This window comes from Hevea brasiliensis, chromosome 12, assembly GCF_030052815.1.
Source record: "Hevea brasiliensis isolate MT/VB/25A 57/8 chromosome 12, ASM3005281v1, whole genome shotgun sequence".
NCBI lineage: Eukaryota > Viridiplantae > Streptophyta > Magnoliopsida > Malpighiales > Euphorbiaceae > Hevea > Hevea brasiliensis.
This window is the reverse complement of record NC_079504.1, coordinates 96,873,599-96,898,371: the sequence shown is the minus strand read 5'-3', so window position 1 is coordinate 96,898,371 and position 24,773 is coordinate 96,873,599.

Below are 24,773 nucleotides of genomic sequence, written 5' to 3'. Positions count from 1 at the left end.
AACATGAGAATTAAATACAAAACATGAATTATGAGATTTTAATCCAAACAATTTCATTTCGAAGTATCAAAACCAATTTCATAAAACCCACAGTTATATCATGCCATTCGAAACAAATATAATCTCAATAGCCAGAGGCTAAGGAGAAGTCACATCACAAGGTTAGCTAGCTCAAATATATGGATATCCATTCAAATTTTTCTTCTACTGGCACACACCTCAATACTTCAACCAGAGAAGGAATCAAAATTCAAAACTGATTACTCCCACTAGTCATGCTAGTGAGGTGTTCAAATATATGGTCATGACATTGTGGTTTCAAAACTTATCTTAACAATTTACTAAACATTTTCATTTCAAATATACACAAATAACTTTCAACAATTTTAAATCAAAAGCATAATAAACATTTCATCCCAATGATATCACAATTCAATATTTCAAATTATTCAAAACAATATGCAGAAGATAAATTACAGAAATTATACATTGTACACAAACCTTAAGCGAGTCGCCTCTTGGTCTTGACATAGGCACATGAAAGACATTATGTATCTTCTCTAACTCTGGAGGTAGTGCCAATTGATATGCCAAAGGACCCATTCTTTCCAAAACCTCATATGGCCCAATGAAACGAGGACTCAGTTTCCCCTTTCTGTCGAATCTCATAATTCTCTTCCAAGGAGAAACCTTGAGGAATACTTTCTCACCCACTGCGTACTTAATATTTCTTCTCTTCAAATCAATATAGGACTTCTGACAGTCTAATGCAATCTTAAGTCGATCTCTAATCACCCTAATCTTCTCCTCGGTCTATTGAACAATTTTGGGCCCAATCATCTTCCTTTCACCCACGTCATCCCAACACAATAGGGTTCTACATTTTCTGCCATACAAAGCTTCATATGGAGGCATTCCAATGCTTGATTGGTAGCTATTATTGTAAGCAAACTCAATCAAAGGCAAGTGTATGTCCCAACTGCCCTCAAATTCAATCACACAAGCCCATAGCATTTCCTCCAAGATCTGAATTACCCTCTCAGACTGGCCATCTGTCTGTGGGTGGAATGCAGTACTGAAGTTCAATTTAGTTCCTAGGGCTCTCTGAAGACTACCCCAGAATCTAGAAGTGAACCTAGGATTTCTGTCTGATACGATGGATACTGGCACTCCATGTAGTCTCACAATCTCATCAATGTACAACTTGGCCAATCTTTCTAAATTGTAGTCCATCCGGACTGGCAGAAAATGAGCAGACTTGGTTAGCTTGTCAATAACGACCCATACTGCATCATGACTCTTCTGTGTCCTAGGAAGTCCCATCACAAAATCCATAGTTATTCTCTCCCATTTCCATTCTGGTACTGGTAGTGGATGTAACAACCCAGCGGGTACTTGATGCTCTACCTTCACTTGCTGACGAGTTAGGCATTTAGAAACAAACTTTGCCACATCTCTTTTCATACCTATCCACCAGTAATGCTCCTTTAACCCTCTATACATTTTTGTGCCACCAGCGTGCATGACAAAAGGAGACTCATTTGTTTCCTTCAAAATGATCTTCCTCAATTCAACATCATTAGGAACACACATTATGTCCTGGTGTAACAATAGACCGTCATCTCTTATTGAGAATTCTAGTTTCTTACCCTACCGGACTTTTTCCAACAGCTTCTGATACCTTTCATCATTCTGAGCAGCCATTTTGATCTGATCAATCAACACTGGCTGTACATACCATGCAACTGTTGTCTGCCCCTCATCATTAATCTCTAAGCTGGCATGTAATGATCTCAGCTCATGTACCATAGACAAAGGAGTAACCCATAGACTTACCATAGTCTTGCGATTTAAGGCGTCAGCCACAACATTAGCTTTCCCTGGCTGATAGTCTATCAGATAGTCATAGTCTTTTATCAACTCTAACCATCTCCTCTGTCTCAAATTCAACTCCTTCTGAGTGCCCAAATACTTCAAACTCTTATGATTGGTGTAGATACAACACTTCTCTCCATATAAATAATGTCTCCAGATTTTAAGAGCAAACACAATAGCTGCAAGCTCCAAGTCATGTGTCGAATAATTCCTCTCATGCGGTTTCAACTGGCATGATGCATAAGCAATGACATTTTGATCTTGCATCAACCCACAGCCTAACCCATTGTGAGAAGCATCACTATAAACTGTATATTCTTTACCCGGAGTAGGTAAGGTCAGGACTGGAGCCTTAGTCAAACATCTCTTTAATTCATCAAAACTCTGCTGGCATTTATCCGTCCACTGAAATTTCACATCTTTTCAAAGTAACTTGGTCAATGGAGATGCCAACATGGAGAATCCCTCACAAATCGACGGTAGTATCCAGCTAAACACAGAAAACTGTGAATCTCTATGATATTCCTGGGTGGCCTCCAATTAAGGACAGCTTCTATCTTACTTGGATCTACCTTGATGCCCTCTACTGATACTACATGCCCCAAGAAAGATATTTCTTTCAACCGAAATTCACATTTCGACAATTTGGCGTATAGCTGTTTCTCCCTCAAGGTTTGTAGTACAATCCGCATATGTCTATCATGCTCTTCTGCACTCCTCGAATAGACCAATATATCATCTATGAATACCACAACAAACTGGTTGAGGTATGGTCTTAAAATAGTATTCATCAGATCCATAAAAGCAGCCAGAGCATTAGTTAACCCGAGTGGCATAACCAAGAACTCATAATGGCCATAGCAGATTCTGAAGGCAATTTTAGGAATACTCTGCTCTTGCACTTTTAGCTGATAATAACTTAATCTCAGGTCAATTTTGGAGAACACAGCTGCACCCCTCAACTGATCAAACAAGTTATCAATGACGGGCAATGGATATCTATTCTTTATTGTCACCTTATTCAACTGCCGATAGTCAATGCATAAATGGAGAGTGCTATCCTTCTTCTTAACAAACAACACTAGTGTTCCCCAAGGTGACACACTGGGGCAGATAAAGCCCTTGTCAAGTAGTTCTTGCAACTGCACTTTCAACTTTTTCAATTCTGCAGGTGCCATTCTATATGGCATTATAGAGATTGGGTCCACACCAGGCATAACATCAATCTCAAACTGCACCTCTCTTTCTAGAGGTAATCCTGGCAATTCATTAGGAAATACATCCAGAAAGTCACATACTGTAGGGATGTCCCTCAATGCTGGACTCCCTACTTGGGTGTCTATCACATGTGCTAAGTATGCTTCACACCCCTTTCTGATCATCCTTTTGGCTAGTGCAGCCGAAATGATGTTTGATGGCAGTAAATGCCTCTCCCCATGTATTACCACATCACCGTACAGTGGGAGAGCAAAAGTGACTGTCTACAATCTATAGTCAATCATGGTATGATGCCTGGCTAACCAATCCATGCCCAAGATGATATCATAATCTCTGAAGTGCATTTCAATCAAATCTGATAGAAAAACATGTCCTTGGATCACCAAAGGACAGTCTCTATAGATTCTTTTGACCCGAACCTCTTGTCCTAAGGGACTAGTTACTAGCACTTCAAAACCCATTTGGACACGTGGAACAGCAAGTGAACTGACTATGCTAGCACTAACATATGAGTGGGTTGAACCCGGATCAAACAACATAAATACATCTTGATCAGAGATAGAGAATGTACTAGCTACAACATCAGAAGTCTCAGCCTCTTCTCGCTGTCTCATTGTATAAACCCTGGCTGAAGCACTTCCTTGTGCTGATTGACCAATAGTGCCTTGACTGCTCGAAGCATTGCCTCTACCTCTACCTCTTCCTCTACCAACCGGTTGTGAACCTCTGGCAGTAAGACTCTGAATAGATACTTCTGCAGTCGTAGGAGCTGGACCATATTTAGGAGAACTGGTGCAGTCTTTAGCTAAATGGCCCTTGCCTCCACAGTTAAAGCAAGCTCTCGTAGCCCAATAGCATTCTCCCCCATGAATCTTGCCATAAGTCTCACAGAGGCGGGCAGGATATGAACCCCTGCTCGACTGCTGACCAGACCTAGGGGGTCTCTGTCCAGAGAATCGGTCCCTTCCAAATCTTCCACCTCGACCTCGACTAGGTCCACCAAATTTCTTCCTCTTCCCAGAAGTACCCCCAGAACTTGGCTCTACTGACTTTTCACCTTTATCTTTCTCTGTTTCCTTAGTCCTCTCTGATTTTTCTTTTATAGGTGTCACTTCTGTTTCAATTCTCTCTAACTCGAGTGCTTGAGACATGAGTTCTAAAAAATTGTTGTGTCTGAATCCCACTACTTGCATTCTCAAACTGGGCATCAAACTAGTCTCAAATCTCTTGCACTATTCCTTGCTGGTAGAAAGGAGACTCCCAGCATAGTAGCTTAAATGGGAGAACTCCATCTCATACTCTGCCACTGATCTACTCCCTTGCTTTAAACTCAGAAATTCTTGTAACTTTTGATCCACATATGCGTCTGGGACGTATTTTTTTCTAAATTCTCTAATGAAGTCATCCCAGGTCAGTACTAGTGGTTCAACCAAGCTATGGGGGATGGTCTTCCACCAATCATACGCATCCCTATGCAGTAGAGACACAGAGTATTCAAACTTCAATTCATCTTAGTAGTGCAGCTTCTTTAACACTCTGTCCATTCTTTCAAGCCATTGCTCTGCCTCAAGTGGGTCGACTATACCCTTAAATTCAGTAGCTTCATACTTCAATAACTTATCATACTATCTGGCTGGAGCCAGTGGTTGTACTACAGGTGTCTGGGGTGGAGCTTGAGCAGGCATACCCTCAGCCATTTGTTGAAACATCGCAGCCATCTACTGTGCAAACTGTGCAGGAAACTATGGCATTTGTGGGACCGGTGCTACTGATCCACTGACATTTTGTAGAGCTGGGACTTCTCCTTGTGCCTCAGCTTCAACAGATTGCTCAACTGAGCGATCCCCTTATTCCATATCAATTCGGAGTAGGATATCTCCTGAACAATTAACACAAAAAGATTTCCCTCCGTTAGTTCATATTTATGATGTAATGCACTATATGTAACAAATAACGACATTGAGCAATTGTACTTATCAAAGAAAAAACACAAATTCACAAGTTAAAACATACTTTAAAAATTTGCTCTGATACCATTAAAACATGTCATACCTTACCCCTCTGTAAGGCATAACATGATCCCGTAGAATACCTAATGAACTACCGAACTTCACCTACCGATAACTCATTAAGTACCATATAAGGGATTTTAAAACAATTTTCTTACTTTTATAAGTGGTGAGCATTTTCTAATAGGTATTAAAATCATTTAATTAAAGTTGAAAACTAGTTAAAATTTTTGGCCCATTTTATTTTTCTGCAAATTTTATAAAAATTTCAGCAGAGTGCCGTCTGTATTTTGAGAAAACAGTTCTTCAAATACCTGTAAAAAGCACTTCCAATTATTTATCTCAACCACTTCTTCAAATTCACAATCATCCCAATCAATTTCAACATCATTTATCCATTTCCAAAAATTCAAATCCACAATTTCCAATATTCAACAATCAATAAAATACCATTAATCAATTTCATTCAATTTAAAACAAATTACTTCCATTCATATTTCATTAACGATAAAACAATTTATATGCATCATTACAAAAATTTACATTAAGAGAAATTCAAACTAAAATTTATTACAAACTTTATACAAGCTGCTGAAGACCAATTTTACATGTCCATATATTTACGTGCATTACATACATCAAAATGAATTTTTACAGTGAAGGTATAAAATATACCTGATAACTTCAAAGCAGGTAGCTCCTCTGTCCTCAACAGCTCACTCTGCTACTCTTCTAGTCTCTATATCTGCAATAGCAATAACAACCATCGCTGAGTACTAGGACTCAGTGGTGCACAACATACTAAAATAATCTTTATGCAGAGTTTAAATCATATTTATTCAAAAATTGGATTGAACATGAGAATTAAATACAAAACATGAATTATGAGATTTTAATCCAAACAATTTCATTTCGAAGTATCAAAACCAATTTCATAAAACCCACAGTTATATCATGCCATTCGAAACAAATATAATCTCAATAGCTAGAGGCTAAGGAGAAGTCGCATCATAAGGCTAGCTAGCTCAAATATATGGATATCCATTCAATTTCTTCTTCTACTGGCACACACCTCAACACTTCAGTCAGAGAAGGAATCAAAATTCGAAACTGATTACCCCCACTAGTCATGCTAGTGAGGTGTTCAAATATATGGTCATGACACTGCGGTTTCAAAACTTATCTTAACAATTTACTAAACATTGCCATTTCAGATATACACAAATAACTTTCAACAATTTAAATCAAAAGCATGATAAACATTTCATCATAATGATATCACAATTCAATATTTCAAATTATTCAAAACAATATGCAGAAGATAAATTACAGAAATTATACGTTGTGCACAAACCTTAAGCGAGTCGCCTCTTGGCCTTAACTCGACACCTCGGGTTCCTTCCCGGTATTCTTTTCAACTGAAACACACAGTTTTACAGTGTTTCAGTATCATAACTTATCAAAAATCCAAAATAAATTTAATTTCACTTTTACCTAGCTCTAATGTACTAAACTTGACATTTTTTTAAAATTTGTGTTTCGGGGTTACTATTCACTACACTATTCAAGTCAATTTGTTGACTTTCTAAGGCTTAATAGGTATGGGAATTCCAACTTCACCCACATACCACATTTTGATAACTAAATTTGTTGGTTTTGGTTGTTTACTCAAATTCTAAGTCTTTTAGACAAATTTGTAAATTTTCAGTTTTGGTGTCTTAAGTTGCACTGTTCCATTGGTCATTTTTCTATTAGAATTTAGAAAAAATTTCTTCATAGAAAATGTTCCCTATTGTCCTAAATTTATTCTCCTTTTTGAATCACTCCATTTGGAGTTCTGTAGCTCAAGTTATAGCCATTTGAATCATGGCTGCTGGATTGGACTTAACCCAGATTTTCTGGGCAAATTCTGGTTCTGGCAGTTTTAGGTCACCAAATTTGGGTGGCCAAATGACTTGGTTAAGGGCATAATTTGGGTTTATGTTCTTCATGAAAGTTTTAGGTCTATATCTCAACTGTCCACTGGTAAAATTTCAGGTTAATTAGACCTATCTAGCCTAAGTTATGGCCAAATGAACAAATACTATTCATTTGGTCATTTTTTTACAGGTCAGACTGCAGAAATCCGGATTTGGTCAATTTGTTCACTAGGTTTTGGTCACTTTTTGGGCATGATTCCTCAATGAAAAATATGTCATTTTGTGTCTATTTTCATTCCCAATTGGTCTCATACCAATTGGACTTGTAAATTTTCAGTTTTGGTCCCTCAAAGGGACCTTGGTCTTGCTGCTAGCAACATGACCATTTTCAATCCGAATTTAAACTCACCTCTAACACTTTCAACACATCTCAATTGGTCACAAATAACCATTTCTCACCTCAAACTAGGTCAAACACATCAAAGTGCAATTAAAGTGTCTAAACATTGTTTACATACTTTACCAAGCTTACTTTTGTCTTTAATTGCATCCATATCACTCACATCCTAAATATTATATGTTGACCAAATTTCACATATACTCTACACACTTGGTTTGTTTCATTTCTTTTATCAATTCTAAATTTATATTCTACGACATAAACAAAACTTTAAATAGAATTTGAAGGGAATAAGCACTAACCTCTTATTTGTATTTCAATTTTCCAACCCTCTAATTTTTCTTTAATTTCACTTCTCCCAAACTCCTCCTTGAAGCTTAATTTGAGGATTTCTACTAATTTTCTAAGGGATTTATGGAGGGTTTTAAGATCACAAAAGCTCAAAGGAAAGCTTTAATGGAGGAAGAAAAAAAATTTAGAGAGAGAGAATGAAGAGTAGCGGCCTAAAGTGATGAAGAAGACCAAATTTTAATTTTCTTTAATTAGTTATTTTTATTGTATATTTATTCAATTTTTGACTTAGTCAAAAAAAATAAATTTAATTATTTTTATGATCATGCTTAGGTCACCACATGATGTCATTATATTCTTTTCTTTTTTTGAATTTTTTTTTCATCTCTTTTTTTTTTTAGTTCTTTAATTTAATTCCTGCTTCTGAAATTTTATTTTCTCCAATTTTATTTGATAGTTAGGTCAGGAGTCAGCTCTCAGGGTTAATTGACCAAATTGCCCCTCGCCGGTTCAACCCGGTTTGCAAATAATTCAATATTTCTTCTGGCTCTTTGAACTAATTATTTGACTGGCTTAACAACCTTTTTTCGTGATTTTCTCTTTTCCACTGTGTTCGTAATAGTCCTAAGGACCGCAGCGTCACATTTTACGGTTCGAAATTCGAGTTTAAATCAACTTCGCAATCCTTCCCGAGAAGGTCACCCATCGTTGTGACTCTCGGCTCGTTTAACGTCTTATGTTCTGTTTTTCTTATTTATACTTAACTGATTAGCAATTACTAATTATTTATGTTTATGGCTTCTCCAGTTGTCTTAAGTGTGGTTTTAATCCCCTTAATTGTCCGGACCGGCTCCAATCACCGGAATAGTGAAATATATCAGGCTATGCAAATAGGGGTGTTATAAGGAGAATCACTCTATGACGCATGGGAAAGATATAAAGGCTTGTATCAACAGCAATACTCAGTCTCTTAACCTCTCCAAGCTTCCTTTTGCACTCCTATACTGTGGGGCTTCACCCAAACACCTGAAACGATGCAGAAAACATGGAATTAAGGGCTTGACAATAGAAATTACAAAAAGTAATGAAATCAACACTATGCATGAAAATACTTGCCTAAATGCTATGAGATAGTATACAAAAGTGCTTAAAAATATCTATACAATTCAAGGGTATCAGCAGCTATGGAAACCATGAGAGTGTGATTGATTCTTACATGTAAATGATGATTAGTGAGGTTGATTAAAGTGATTACATGTACTAGGAATTAATTGTATGTGTATGTTGGAGATTGATAATTTAAATTAGGGTTTTGAAATAATTATTAGAGATTTGTGTAATTGCTTCATTGTGGGCAGCTTTGAAAGCATAAAAGATTAATAATTTCATTTATGTAAAATGCGAATTGTGATATTGATGAATGAGTTATAGGTTGAGAGATGAAGTTACTTGTGATAGAAAATTGATTTCATGTGTATATTGTTGACTTTGACCATTTGAATTAGGGTTTTAAATTGATTATTGGAGACTTGTGTAAATTGCTGGAAATTTGACCAATTGAGATTTGATTGATGATATTAGAAGTGCCATGAATGCAAATATGTAGTTTGGGAGATGGGGGAATGAAAATTGAAAGTGTAATTTTGTGCAGGTTGAGTAATTTATTGCAAATAGTGTGCATTTTGAGCGATAAGTGAAATTGTGTGGCCCCAATTGGTATGAGGCCAATTGGAGGTAAAACTAGACCTAAAATGCTCCAATTTTCATGTAGAAACCATGTCCAAATTCTACCTAAAAAGTGACCTAAATTCTGCCCTAATCTGGATTACCATTTGATGAACCCAGAAAATTGACCAAATGAACAGTGTTCATTCATTTGGCCATAACTCACTCTAGAAAAATCCAAATGACCTAAAATTTATACCATTGGAAAGCTTAGACATAGGGCTACAACTTTTGTGAACAACACAAAGCCCAGAAATGCTATTAACTAAGTCAAATTGCTTGCATAATTTGGGACACCAAAACTGTCCAGAACCAAAACAGCCTAGAATTGCCTCTGTCTAGGCAACTTGACCAGTTTTGGTGAAGATACCATATCTTGGTCTATAGAACTCAAAATGATATGAAATCAGTTTCAAAATTTCAATAAGACATAGACCTACAAATTTGGTATTTGGACCAAAACCCAGAAACCAAGAGAAATAGGTCAATTAGCTTGATCAAATTGATGCACAAAATCTAGAAATTTCATAAATGACTATTGACTCCAGCATTGTCTGTTAATGATATCTTTCACAAGAACACTTCAATTGAAATGTGCCATATAGTTCTGGAAAGCTAAGAAATAGAGCTAAAATGTTGTTTTAGACACCTATCTTGTGACACCCCTTTCCCGTGTACAGTATACCAGAGTAAGCAATGTCACACGGTGTACCGGCACACTCTAATGTACCTTAATTAATTTTTATCATGCTTTTGAATATAACTTGTGAAATATAATGTATTTGAGCCATTTATCGAAATTATAATTTATTTGAGGTTCCGAAAATTTTAAAGAAAATCCGGCAGAGTACCGGCTAAAAATGGAGAAAACAGTTCTTCGGAACCTGTGAAAAACACTTCCAATATTCATGTCTCATCATCTCAAACTCCAATATCAAAATCTCCACAACATTTCTCAATTTCAGTTCTCAATCATCCATCACATGTGATAATCAAGTATAAATCACAATTATATATTTACTTTTCCATTCACAAATACAATTTTCATAATTTACATGAACATCAAAATATATTACATAATTCTAAATACATATGAGAAAATAAAAATTTAGTTACAAAATGACAAAATGACACCTAGTGCCCTACCAATGCACTGCAGAAGTTGAGGTGACACGGACACTGTGCAGAACTGCAGGATGGACTCACCCAGTCTGCGGTCTACTGGGCTCACGATCTGTATCTCCAGAACCTACGCGTGGCAAAAGCAACGCGAAAAGCAATAATGCTTAGTGGTGCAATAATAAAATAAAAGAAATAGCAAGAAATAAATATGTAACGAATATATATGCTTTATTTATTAGGTATTTGTATATCATTGACCTTGTCCACTTTTATTTATTTGGTTGCCCCAACTAACCTACACTAGACGACTGGACTGAATAACGAGTAAACTGACACTGGGTATCTAGTACCTCGGGCCGTCACACCATCGGTCACATATGCATCTCCCGGTGTGCAGTAATGTACTAACAAGTCAGAATAATATCAGGCACAAGGCCAAATCTCAATGCAAGGTCAGAATGGCTAAAAGCCATAAAATCACAGAATGGCATATTGCCATGTGCAGTACTGCTAACTGAACCCTATTGGCATGCCAAACTATCCAAACCAATCTTGTTAGGTATACTAGGGCATTTGAAACTTTTAAATTCTTCACTTTGTGAATTTCAAGTTTTGGTGTCACTATTCCCCTCATTGGTCAACAAAAATGTTGACTTTTGGATAGAAAATAGGTACATTGGTTTTGACACTCCCAACATACCACATTTTCCATTTAAAAATTGTTGGAATTGATTACCATTACCATTTCTAGGCTTAAAGCAAAAGGGCAGAATTTTCAGATTTTGAAGCCTGACTTTACTGTTTCATTGAGCACTGTTGCAGTGGGAATTTGAGGAAATGGTAAACATGAAAGTTGTTCCTTATTTTGTCTAGTTGAATTTCCTTTTTTGAATCACTCCATTTGGAGTTTTTTTGGCTCTAGATATGGTCCAAAAACCACAGCTGGCCGGATTGCCAAAACTGCAGATTTACCAAATCTACAGTACCATGAACAGTGACTGTGATTGCATTTTTGAATAGGTTCTGGCCATAATGTGGGGTAGGTTTCTTCATGAAAGTTGTTTGTCTATGTCTTAACTTGTTGCTGTAAAAATTTCAGGTCAATTGACCATATCTACAGTGAGTTATGGCCAAATGAACAGTTTCATTTGGTCATTTCTGTAGGTGCTGTTGTAGGGTATCCGGATTGGGGCCAACTTTTGGTCCACTTGCTTTGGTCTTTTGGGCATGGTTTCTTCAGCAAAAATGTGCCATTATAAGCCTAGTTTCACGTCCAATTGGCCAAACACCAATTGGACCTACACAGCCAAAGTTATGGCTGTGTAAGTGGGCTAGAATCTCAGCCACTCTGCTGCTGTCCCTAGGCAGCCTACACATTCACTTTGCCATGCTATATTTCAGTCCAAATTGTGGTCAACTTACCTAAAATGGTCACTAATTGACCATTAAAATGTTCTCTAACAATTTCCTAAGCCAAGCCAAATTTTCACTTCTCAAAACCCTAATTCCCATATGAGTTCTCACAACATGCTTTAATTAACCAACTCATTCACTAACCACATGCATACATGGTTTAAACATAATCTCTAATCCACTTTAAGTCCATCAAAACACTCCATTATTGTTCCTTCAATAGGGCTGCCGAAATCCATGGGCTACATACACTTAATTTTTATTTATTTAATTCACAAACTCATGTTGATTTCAAGTCCTTAATCATGAAATTAATGAGTTTTAGGGATATAGATGCACTAACCTTTAAGTGGAAGAATTTTCCCCAAGCTTAACTTCACTTTCCTTCTTCTTCTTGGCTGCCAAAAGGTTATGCAAGGTGCAAGGATAAATTTTAGTGAAAGGAGTAGGAGGAATTATAGTGAAAAGAGAAGAGAATTGAAGCTTTGGTTGAAATCAATGGAGCGAGATGGGGGAAAGGGTTTCGGCTGGTTGGTCCAAAGGAAGAAGATGAATTTTCTTTTGTCTATTTTCAGCCTCTTTATTTGTTTTAAGTGTATTGGTTGTATGGTGATTGGTGGACAATTTTAAATGACATCACAATGATGTCATAAATTCATATATTGTATTTTTCTTTTCTTTTCATCACTACTCATTTTCAATTTCATTTTTAGTAATGTTTATTCATATTTTATGTCATATTAATTATTTACTCAACTGGACAAGTCGGCCAAAAATCACCTCTGAAGGCGAAATTACCAAAATGCCCTCCGTTTGGCTTAACGGGTCAAAATTGTCTGTACCGATTGAAAATTTTTTCTAGGTATTTTCTTGGCATTCTAATGCCATGGGAACCTCAATAACCCTTCTCTGGAGTCCCAAAAATTATTTTACAATTTTTCCCCCGGGTCTAGGGCTTCTAGTTGCGAGAACCGCAACTTCCCTATGGGTTACCCATCACTAAAATATTTTTATTTTATTTCTAAAATTTTTACTAAATTTTTCTTATTAGTATTTGAATTGATTATGGTTTTTGACTTTAGTTTAAATATTTTTCCGGACATTCTAGCTGTCCGGACCGACACCGGTCACTGGAACAGTAGAATGTACGGAGTTGCTACCGGGAGGGTGTTACATATCCCAAATTATGAATGTAAGAAGCTTAAATTTTGGGTCGAAACTACTAACCTAAATGGAAATCATGTTAATATAGGACATTTGAGTCCAGGCCAATAATGTGGCTATAAATAAGTCTACATGACTTGAAAAACTGCAACTAGAAATTCTGAGTGACCATAAGATATAGGGCAACAAATTCTATGAAGAGCACCAGGCCTAAATGTTGCTAGAACTTATTCAAATAAATTGTTCAAGTGTAATACCAAAACTGCCTAGATAAGGAACCAGAATTTGCAACTGAATCTGTTATGTTTATTTGACCATAACATGAGTTATACAAATCCAAATGATATGATTCAAAAAAGAAAATAAAGACAAGTCATAGAAGAAATCCATGAAAGAAGTGGGGCTAAATAGTAACTACAAATCGCTCAATTTGATATGTAAAGTCAAAATAGTAAAACTAAACCTAAAGAAAGGTTCTTGAATTAAATTGTTTTTAGTAAGGACTTATCCCTAATAAGCCACTACAAGCTAAATTACATGAAATAGGTATGTGAGACACACTTTCTCACTACAAGGTGACATGAAATCAGTTGATACATAAAATGTAAATTACCTAAATGGTTTGCTAAACACATAAGTCATATGAAAACACACTTGGAACCTATATTTCCATCATATATGAAATAACAATGCTATGAATATGTATAGTACATGACATAAAATAATGAGAGTGATAAATACATAAGTTATATGAATATGTACTTGGGACCTATGTTCCCATTATAATGACATGAAAATGGTATAAAGTATAGATAGTACATAAAGTGAAATAATAATATGTTATAAACCCTTAATAGTACATAGCATGAAAAAAATAAAACTGCAAGTGCTTAATAATACTAATTTGCCCAAAGTATACCTAGGCTTATATATATACTTGGATTGATTGGTATACCAATTAGAGATTACATATAGCAGTACTGCCTACATGGAAAGTCATGGACTGACAATATATATTTGCTATGATTGTTCTACAGGCTATATGCTTGCCCGTTGGCCATTGTGCCTAATTGTATTTCTGGCTTTAACAGCCTGCCCACTGACATGACAGATGACATGACAGATGCCATTGTGCATAATTGTATTTCTGGCTTTATGCCTACTCGCTGGCCTTATGCTTGACAGACAGTTGTATACAGGATATTATATGCCTGCTCGCTGGCCTAGTGCCTGACATGACAGTTGTATATAGGATAGAATATTCCCTATATCCAGTCTTTATAGACTATTATAGGTTACTTGGGCACAAATATGAGTAATGAGTCTTAAAGTTGATTAAATACCGAAAAGATCACAGATATGAGTAATAAGCTTTAAAAATTAAATAATTACATGAAGAAACCACTGATATAACTTTAAAAGACAGAGAAAGAAATAAATACACAGATAAGATACTGATAATAAATTTATTCCCAAAGTGCAATTGAAATATACAATTGACAGAGAATTATGAGATTTCACATATTATTGTCATTTTAAATCATTTAGTTATTCTGCTTTAAGATTATGCACCACTAAGCAATTTGCTTAGCACATTAAATTTTCCATCTCGTAGGTACTGGAGACCAGACACAGCAGTAACCGCCACAATAGTACTCTGATTACAATTGTCCAGATCTGCTACAGTCCAGAGCTCACCTCAGTAGTGTTTATTTTGGTAGGGCCTAATGTAATTAGGGTTTTGCATTTTGGTTCATGTATAATGAGATGTATATTAATTTTGAACATTGTAATTAAATGAATTTATATTTTGGACTATAAATAAAGCTTATAATTTTTGTATATAAATTTTCATATGAATGAACTGAATTTCATTTTCTTGAAATGATATGATATGGTGCATGGAAAAATGATATAGATATGAAATTTTTTTTAATAGGTAACTATTGGAACCCGCCAAATGCCAATAAATCAGAGGAGGTTCTGCCCGGGTTTCCACAGAAATAAATTGTGATAAAAAAAATATTACCACATGTTTTCTACAAAGTTTAAAAATTAACAATGGACATGATAGGATAAGATAGGGTGCTCCGGTACCGAATGTGCACTTCTTACTGGGTACACTGTAGACGGGTGAGGGGTGTTACAAGTGAAAGGTAATGATATATAAAATGAGGGAACTAATCACTAGAGGCACATTTTGGTAGAATGGCCTAAAGAGTTAGAAGAACTCTAGGGTTAAGCGTGCTCGCTTGAGAGAACTCCTAGGATGGGTGACCTCCTAGGAAGTTCTCCATTCCACCTATGGGAAAAAACTATGAGGTTTATGGCCAAAGCGGATAATTCCTCTAGTGGTTGGAGCCTGGCCATTACAATTGGTATCAAAGCCGAATGCTCCCCCAGTACGATGCATTGAGCGATGACGCTCGAGTCTTAAGAAGGAGGAGAGGCCATCGTAAAAGACCAATTAGTATGCCAAAGAAGTGGTAGACCTTCGCTTAGGATGGATGAGGCAAAAAGCTATCTGAAAGATGGTAAACTCGTCCCACATCGGAATGGGAGTGGAAGGTAATGATATATAAAATGGGAGAGCTAATCACTAGAGGCGCCTTTTGGTGGAATGGCCTGAAGAGTTAGAAAAACTCTAGGGCTAAGCGTGCTCAGTTGAGAGAATTCCTAGGATGGGTGACCTCCTGAGAAGTTCTCCATTCCATCTATGGGACAAAACCGTTAGGCTTATGGCCAAAGCGGACAATTTCTCTAGTGGTTAGAGCCTGGGCATTACAAAACTAATTCTACATCTTGGCCAAATTGCTAGGGAAAGTTAAAGCATCAATTCTAAAAATTCATGAAACTTTCAAACCTTCACAAATGACTTGAAATGTGATAAGTGGTTGACATAAATGGTTTGATGACCACATGTACCACGTGAACATGTAATTGGGACTTATGTTCCCACTATGAATAGAGTACTAATGCTATGAAGCATGAATAACACATGTGATAAAATATTGAGATTTATGAACACATAATGATACAAATTTGCCCTTGTACGCCTAGACATTAGTGTATGGCTTGGATCGATTGGCATGCCAATTAAGGACCACAGATGCAGTACTGCCCATCGCTTTCGAGCCTACTTCATGAATGATCATTGATAGATAATGTATGTCTGATATGGTTATTCTTCTGGCTTTATGCTGCAAGACCGCTTTATGCCCGACATGTTTTATCGCTTTTATGCTCGCGTGACTTTATGCTCAGCGGATGTATACCTGATAGGCACATGTGGTATCTAACTAGTATACTCCCGTGTATCTAGTCTTAACAGTCTGTTATAGGTTACTTGGGCATTGAAAAGTAATAAGAAGATTGAACGTCCAATAAATAAATGGAAAAGATCCCAATGAATTAAATTGCTCCTAAAGATCAACAAAAATGTGCAATGACTCATAAATAATGAAAATGCATTTCTCTCATGACACTACACACATGAAACATGTACTTCCATTTGTTTTGTTTATTTTCATTTTATTATTGCACCACTAAGCAATATGCTTAGCGCAATGGATTTTCCCTCGCTTAGGTACTAGAGACAAGGTCCAGTAGAGGCATTGGACTGAGAGTGGAGATCTGATCTACAGAAGTGTCGTGTCAGCTCATTACTACATTTTGGTAGCACCCATGAGCTGCAGGAAATTTTGCCACTGTACATTGTAATTAATCATTAAGTTTGTAATGTAAATTCTAGATTTGTATAATAATTTTGTATATTATGTAAGTTAGTAAATTTTGTAAATTTCATGTATGAAATGAGTTTGCAAATTTGATATGGAATAAGATGGAAATGTTATGGATGAAGATGATACATGATTTGAAATTATTGAAAATTTATGATGGAAATTGAGATTGATATGGATTTATTTAAATAGGTAATTGATTTTTAACAAGTTAAATGTTAATAAAATAGGGGAAACTCTAGCAGTTTCTCCATTTAAATATTATGATTTAATTAATAATAGAATTAAAATTACTAAGGAATAAAGCAAGATAAGATTGATAAGGTGCTCCGGCACAGAATGTGGTTGTAACGCCCTCACTTTAGATAGTTCGTATATTCTATTATTCCGATGACTAATAGAATGTCTAGAACTATATTTAAACGAGAGTGAGGAGTCATAAATAAATCAAATAATAATAATAAAAATTAAGGAAAAATTTTAAAAAATAAATGCAATAAGGTTAAATGAGCCGTGACTCCGGCGATGGGTAACCCTAACTGGAATCGGCTGTGAAGGCAGTTGTTGACCCTAGACCCATAGGGAAACCCTATGAAATAATTTTTAAGACTCCAATGAAGAGTTATTGAGTCTTAGATGACAATAGAATGCCAAGAAAATGCTAAGAAAATTTTGTAAATTGGTATAGACAATTTTAGCTCAGTAATCGAAACAAAGGGCATTTTGGTCATTTCGCCTTCAGAGATGATTTTTGACCAACTTGTCCCTAAGTAAGTGGGGTATATGACATAAAATGTGAATAAATATTGATGAAAATTTAATTAAAAATGAGTAAAAAGAAAGAAGAAAAGAAATAAAAAGAAAATGAAATTAAAACTCAATTATTACATAAGCATGAGGTATGGATGATGCAATAAAAAAAAAACTCTTAGCCAATTAAAATTCAACAAGCACACATAAACATCATCAAAAATGATAAAAAGAGGTCAAAATTAAGAAAAGCCATCAGCTCCTTCTTCTTCCTTAAGTGGCCGAATTTACTCTCTCTCCTCCTTCCATCGTTACTCTTCCATCTATCTTGCATAACCTTGGTTTCTCACCATATTTTCCCTAATCACCTTCATTAAAACTTTATATCTAATGTAACATCCCTATATTCGGTAGTGCGTTCTACTGTTCAAGTGACCGGTGTCTGTCCGGACAGTTAGAATGCCTGGAATTATACTTAAATATTAGTGAAGAGAAATAAGATAATAAAATACAATAAAGGAAAATACAAGAAAAATAAAGGAAAAATAAGAGCAATGAAATGCAATTAAGTTAAACGAGCCAAAAACCGTGGCGATGGGTGATCGCACCGGGAAGTTGCGGCGAGGACCGTTGACTAGCCTTGGACCACGGGAAACCCTGGAAAATATTTTTAAGACTTAAATAAACATCTATTGAGGTATAAATGACATTAGAAATGTCAAAAAAAAATTAATTAATTAGTACAAAGAAAAACAACAAATTGAGAAACCGACAAAAATTGGTGTTACCGAAAAATCGGGAATACAAACTGAATAGGGGCATTTTGATCAATTGACACTCCAAGTTGACTTTTGACCTAAATGTCCATGACAAATAAGTAGTATTAAAATTTGAAAATGTCATGAAAATAAGAAGTTTTATACATAATGTAATTAAAAGAAATTATAGAGAAATGAGTGAAATAACCATAAGTTTAATTATTCTAATATTAACCTAAAGTGAGTGGCTTATATTATATTCATAAACCCTAGTTAGTGGAGCATTATGGACATATAAAAGACCTAAGTGGACAGATTTTATGAGGAAACAAATCATTTTCTTCATTCCAAGCTCCCATGGCCGAAATGAACATCTTAAAATTCTCCATGGCCAATTCTTACATGAGCTTCATTCCTCCATCATTAAGCCACAATTTCTTCTAAGTTTCTTCATTAAAGTTGATCTCTACACCATGGGCAAATCATAGGCAGCAAAAAGGAAGAGAAATTCCAAGGATTTGTCAAGCTCAAGTTAAGGTAAGTGCTCATTTCCTCTCCCTTTCTTCATTAATGTTTGTCTTGGTTTTAAGATGAGTGGATTTATGAAGAAATTTTGAGGTTTTGATGAGTTATTGGAGGGTAATATTTTTGGGCAGCCATGGAAGTGGAAGGTATTGAGTTATTCTTATATAAATTTCATGGGAATTAAGATTGATTAAATTAATTTGAAGAGTTAGTGAATTAATATCATGTATATATGTGATTAAACATGTGAATTGGAGATTTGCATGAAGTAGTGAAGGCCTTGGCAAATTGCAATTTTTGGCAGCCTTGAATTCCATGGAAGAATGTTAATCTCAAGAATGTAAATATTAATTTAATGTGTTGATACATTAGTGGAAGTACATGGTGAAAATTGCTAGTTGAATTCTTATGTATTAGTTAGTTTTTTCATATATATTAGGTTGGTTTTCACTTATTAACTTGAGGCTGTATAATGTACTTTGAGCACTTGTATAAACTGCCCAAATGGACAAAATTAAGATGTGATGAATGATATAGAAGTGCCATGAATTCAAAATTGTAGTTTTGGGAGGAGGAGGAATGACAACTGGAAGTGTTATTTCATGCGTAGGTTGTGTGTGTTGAAAATAGTAGGTAAATTAAGCCATAAATGAAAATATGTGACTTCAATTGGTATGAGACCAATTGGAGGTGAAATTAGACATAAAATAGGCCAACTTTCATGTAGAAATGCTGCCCAAATTCTGCTTAGAAGTGACCTAAAAGAATGACCTAATCCGGAATTGCAAACTTGGTAACCCAGAAATTAACCATTTGAACAGTAGTCAGTCTTTTGGCCATAACTCACGCAAAACAGGTCCAAATGACCTAAAATGTATACCGTTAAAAAGCTTAGACATAGGGCTACATCTTTTGTAGAGATCAAAAAACCCAAAAATGACCATAAGCAAGTCAAAATGCTTGCACAAGTTTGGGTATAAAACCTGCCAGAATTGGAAATGACCTAAAAAAGACTTAAGTTCACAATAAAAAGGCAATTTGACCAACAATAGTAAAATTACCATAACTTGGTCCAGAAAACTCCAAATGACCTAAAATTTGTGGCAAAAGTTCAATAAGACATAGACCTACAAGTTTGTAATTCTGACTAGAACCAAGAAACTGAGGAAACTAGGTCATCCGGCTAGGTCAAAACAGCATGCTAAAATATGATAAATTGCAATAAAATGCAATACACTTGGAAGTGAAATTGGTAACATATACCAACAATTGAGGACTATAAAATGTGACATATTGGTAACATTAAAATTAATTCACATAGTGTGCATTAAAGGTCAATATTATAGGTTGACTAATGAAATGAATAGTATCAATAAAATTTAATTATGGAACGTTATGATTAGAAATAATTTAAATGAGTACTGAAACACTTTAAATTATATATTTCAATTGAAAAGGATATTGAAAAGCATAAGGAACATTGAGTCAAGGCCTAGAGGCGACTCAAATTAGGTCTATGCACAATACTTTTTATATTCACTGCTTTTACTAAAAAAATTATTTGGAGAAATAAGTTATGAATAATTTTTTATTGTTTTGGCTTTGGGAATTTTATTTGGAAATTACTGTGTTGCCTACTTTGTAAATGGAAATTTTGAGATAAAATGTGATTTGTGATTTGTATGAAATATTTAAATATTGTGATTTGAAATTGTTTTTGATTCACACTTGGCATGGCAATATCACTATGTTCCTCCTCCATTTATGTGACACCCCTTACCCATCTACAGTGTAGCCGAGCAAGATATGCCACACAGTATACCGAAACACGATATTTTGTTTCAATCATTTTTATTCTTCCTTAATTTATTTCTTCATGGATATGAAGTGCAATTTGTGAAATTTAACTCATTTAATTCATTTATTGAAATTATAAATTCATTTGGGGTTCTGAAAATTATATAGAAAATCCAGCGGAGTACCGGCTAAAAATGTATAAAACAGTTCTTTGGAACCTGTAGAAAACACTTCCAATAATTTCCAATCATTCTCAAACTCCATTTGTATCACATCAATTTACAACAATTTCTTAACAATTCCTCTATTTGTCATTCATTCATTTCACATCATCATCATGCTCAAATCATAAATAAATTCTCACATGGTATTTATAATCACAAAGTTACAAATACTTATATTAATACAAAATTATATTACATCGGTTTCAAATATACATGATAAAATAAGAGTTTAATTACAAAACTTACAAAATTCACAAAATACAAAAAGGGACCTAGTGTCCTACCAATGCACTATAGCCTGTGAGGTGACACGGACACTATGCAGAACTGTGAACGGCTTTACCTAGTCTGTGGTCTATTAGGCTCTCTGTCCAAATCTTCAATACCTAGGCGTTGCAAAAGCGACGCGCTAAGCATAAAGCTTAGTGGTGCCAATAATACAAGAAAATATAATATGCAAATAAACATAATAATTTCCTAGTTATTGTGTTCATAAGAAATGAATAATTACTAACTTATTGTTTAGTCGAAGGCTGACTGTATTTTATGATGTTAACCTCTTCATGTATTTTGTTAATTGTTTTCTTAATGATTTTGAGCTTCTTTATTTTATTGTTCATTTTTTATCTTTATCTTGATATTTCATTTCCTTTTTTTTTTTAATAATCAATTCAATTACAATTATACTTTTCCATGCCCAAGTAACCTATACAAATTGGCCGGACTGGATAAATGGGTAAACTAGCACTGGGTACCAGGTACCTCGGGCCGTCACACCATCGGTCACAATGTGTCTCTCGGTATGCAAACAGAATGGCTAATAAGCCATAAAAGCAATAAGGCATAAAGCTAAGTATAATATCATAATCAGTATAGCCATAGGCTATCATCACAGAATGGCATGGAGCCATACATCATACGCAGTACTGCTATCAGAACCCTATTGGCATGCCAACCTATCCAAACCAATCACATTAGGCCTACTAGGGCATATTACAAAGTCATTTCTTGAATATTTGTACTTTATATGTAAGATTACTATTCATTTCATTAGTCAACTAAAATGTTGACTTTTTCATAGATAATAGGTATATTGGTTCAAATATCACCAACATGCCACATTTTGCATTCTAATGTTGTTGGTATTGGTTGCCAATACTATTTCAAAGCTTAGTATTAGTTATTCACAATTTTTAGATTTCAAGCACTAAGTTTACTGTTCCATTGGTCATTTTTACAGTAGAAATTTGGCAAAATTGTCTTCATGAAAGTTTATCCTTATTATGTCTAGTTATATTTCTTTATTTGAATTACTCCATTTGGAGTTTTGTAACTCAAGTTATGGCCTAAACACCATAACTGGCCGGATTGCAAATTTTCCAGATTTTCTGGACAGAACCAATTCTATAGTGTTTTCTACACTGACTGTAGGTCAGTTTTTGAACATGTTATGATCAAAATTTGGGTTTATCTTCTTCATGAAAGTTGTAGTTCTATGTCTCAGCTTTCTGATGGTAAAATTTCAGGTCAATTAAACCTTTCTACACTGAGTTATGACCAAATGATGTTCATTTGGTCATTTTCTAGGGATAGCTTGTGTGTTACCCGGATTGAATCAATTTTTAGGTCAACTTAGGTGGGTTTTTTGGGCAGGGTATCTTCACAAAAAAATGTTGCATTATGTGTCCAATATCACCTCCAATTGGCCTTGCACCAATTGGGGCAACATAGCTTAAGATATAACCCCATGAACACACTACAGAGTCCAGAATTGATCACAAAGGGCAGCACACCAATTCCTAATCCAATGCCACATTTCAGTCTAAATCAAAGTCAATTCATCTCAAATGGTCAATAATTGACCCTTAGAACACTGATTCACCATTAGTTGAACAAAAATCTAATCAACCCTAAACCCTAACTCTCCAATTCTCTTAATCTTGCAACACATGCTACTCCCATTAAAAATTCATGCATACACATGTTAAATAGCATTAGGAGGTAAGTTTAAACTAAATAAAACATAGAAATTTCCCTTGCTTCCAAGCTGGCCAAATTTCTTTTCTAGCCATTACCCATGATTTCTTCAATTCTTCTTCATATTTACAACTCAATTCAACTAATCCACACAATTTAAACACTAAATCTTGAAGTTAAGAGCACTTACCTCTTGTAATAGTTTTCAAGAGCTCCAAATCTTCTCTTTTTCCCTTTATTTTTGCTGGTTAGATGTTGCTTAAGGTGTGAGGAAGAGGTTTTGTGAAGTAAGATTAAAATCTTATGGTGGTTTATCAAGGAATTTTAGTGAGAAATGTTGATCAACAATGGTGAGAGGAGAGAGAGGAAGGGAGCCGACTGAAAATGAAGAAGATGTAGCAGATTTTGTGTTTGTTTTTACTTCATTTTAGTTATATTTATCTCATTTTAATTGGTTTGTCAATTTCTAATTTGTGGGAAGCTTTTTAATGATGTCATCCTATGTCATAAATCCAATTTAATTCCATTTTCTTTTTACTTTGTTTTTTTATTTTCATTTCTCATTTTTAATTACACTTTTTGTAATATTTATTCATATTTTAGATCATAATAATTATTTATTTAATTGGACAAGTTGGCCAAAAATCATCTGTAAAGATGAAATGACCAAAATGCCCTCCGTTTGGCTTATTGAGCCAAAATCATCTGTACCGATTGAAAAAAATTTTAAGCCTTTTCTTGGCAATCTAATGCAATAGAAACCTCAATGAACCTTCTCTAGTGTCCCAAAAATTATTTTATGAATTTTCTCCCAGGTCTAGGGCTCCTAGTTGCGAGAATCGCAACTTCTCACTGGGTTACCCGTCACTAGGGCACCGACTCATTTAACTTGGTTGTATTTTATTTCCAAAATTTTTCCAAAATTTTTCTTATTAATATTTGAGTTAATTATGGTTCCTCACTTTAGTTTAAATATTTTTTTAGATATTCTAACTATCCGGACCGACACTCATCACCGGAATAGTAGAATGTACAGAATTACTACAGTGAGGGTGTTACAATTTATGGGGTGAGTATGATTATATTCCTTCCTCTTTAACTTGTCATTCTGAAGTGAGTATAGATGAGTACTAATTATCTAGTTAGCCACCTCCCTCATTGATTTTGATTAGTGGGGTGAATATGCCTTGTCGTGGTGCACAACACGGCATGTTCGAAAAATTTGTGTCATGACCTAAGTTGTGTTATTGATTGGCAATATTATGTTATTCAATTGTTTGATCAAATTTGTGTTATATGAGCTTTGAAATTTTTGACATGAAATTGTGAATTATTTGAATTGTAAATTGTCAATAAAAGCTTTATATACTGCATTTTAAATTGTTATTGTGCACCACTGAGTAAATTTTACTCAGCAATAGCTTTTTCATTGTTGTCGCAGGTAGACAGACAGATAAAGCAGCAAAGTAGGCTGCTTGTGACTTCGCTTTGGGATTTTGCTGGGTATATTGAGTATAACACTTCCTTATAAATATTATAGTAATGTATGTGAACTCTGCTTGCGACTTCGCTTTAGGATTTTGCCGGGTATATTGAGTATACCACTTCCTTGTAAATATTATTGTAATATATGTGAACTGTATGTATATATTGTACCTAGTCTTAAGCAGTGGTAAAATAAAGTTGTAAATTATTTTGGCCTGTCAAAATGTTGTATTACAATTCTCTTATTTCGACTTTCGAAATACTCATTTATTTTGCACTTCATCTTTGGAAATGCTGAAAATGATATTGAATTGAGTTTGAACTATGTTGAGGACACTGATTTGAGTTGAGTCATATTGGAGTTTGGGATTGAACAAATAT